Genomic DNA, 1,272 nt, shown 5'->3' with positions numbered 1-1,272 from the left:
GCTTTTCCTCGTATTCATCACTCAGCATTAGTTTAACCTAATGCTGAGTGACCAATCAGAAGTTACATTCTCATTTGTCATCAAGACAACCCAACACCGACGTTAGATTAACATCCTAATTGACAACTTCAAAGTTTCCTCGGCAGTCTTTTCTGGTTCCACGATCTTTGACGTCACAGCATTTCTTAAATCTTATTGGACAATGAGAACGCTATCATTGGATAATATTAGAATAGCTGTATAGACATCGCTATATCCGCACTCTGCCTATTAAACATTTTTTTATTACTATTTTTTTTTTTTTTTAGAGTTAGCATACTCGCTGACTATCCCAGCGAGTATAACTCCCTCGCTTGTGCTTCTGCTGGAAATGGTTGCGGAGTGTATTTTGAGGGAATTCAGAAAGAAGGAGCTGGAGTGAAACTGGATATAGTTCGAAGGAGCATCGGGGAGGGAGAGAGAGGCTGTGTGTCTGTGCGAGTGAGTGCGCACCTTTGGATAGGCTGTAACAGAAGAACTCTGGCAGACACAGGAGCAAGGGACCGTGAGAGGACAGGAGAGACGACACAAAGGGGTTTGGACAGACTTAACGCCAGAAACAGCATGCAGCAAATACCGCCAATGTGCAAAAGAGATGAGCGGCGACTTTTATTCACATCTTTCAAACGGTAGGTTCTTTTTACACCGTGTATATATATATGAAAAATAGACGATTTATTTCAGCATTTCAACAAGGTTGCGTTTGTTCGTATTTAACTGGGAATTCATTGTAAAGCAGAAATGTCTGATGACATCATTTCTAAACTACTATTTTCCCCCCTCCCAACCCGCTCCCCCATTTTTTAAAATTGACTTACTTCAACTTTGGTGGTCTGTAGCCGAATAAATGTGGAAATTATAGTAAGTCTAGTTTCTGGTTTCATATTAGCGTGATATGTATTTGTCACCCCCCAAGTTTATCTCTGTCTGGATGCGTGCGCTCTTGAATTAGTGGATGGATGGAGATGGCAGCTGTCACCAGGCACTGGCCAGTTATTAAATCATCGGGACATATAGCGCTTACAGAAACCGATGGAGTAAGGTAGTGTGAAGGATTGCTCCTCACTTTGTCCGCCAGTAAATCCTCTTTATCAGGCTATGTCAGCGCTCACAAATGATTGAAATAGAGCGTAGCTCGCGGATGAAGGGATTCGCCTTCACTGCAGGTTTAAATTGACTCTAAAGGAGGGTCAGGCTGGGAGGCTGGGGGGAACACACACACACACACACACA

At 42.9% G+C, this 1,272-nt stretch overlaps 1 long non-coding RNA gene across 1 annotated transcript in view; it reads left to right on the top strand.

The window, feature by feature from the left end:
• Window positions 1–335: 335 nt before the first annotated feature.
• Window positions 336–1,272, top strand: part of LOC103472294 (uncharacterized) — an 8,570-nt gene continuing 7,633 nt past the window's right edge. Inside the window, exon 1 of the long non-coding RNA XR_534833.2 lies at window positions 336–668. This is a non-coding gene — a long non-coding RNA (uncharacterized LOC103472294). The remainder of the gene's footprint in view (window positions 669–1,272) is intronic.

The sequence above is a fragment of the Poecilia reticulata genome, linkage group LG11 (genome assembly GCF_000633615.1).
Source record: "Poecilia reticulata strain Guanapo linkage group LG11, Guppy_female_1.0+MT, whole genome shotgun sequence".
NCBI classification, from domain to species: Eukaryota; Metazoa; Chordata; class Actinopteri; order Cyprinodontiformes; family Poeciliidae; genus Poecilia; species Poecilia reticulata.
The sequence above is the reverse complement of the archived record's forward strand: the minus strand, read 5'-3'. Positions and strand labels throughout refer to the sequence as shown.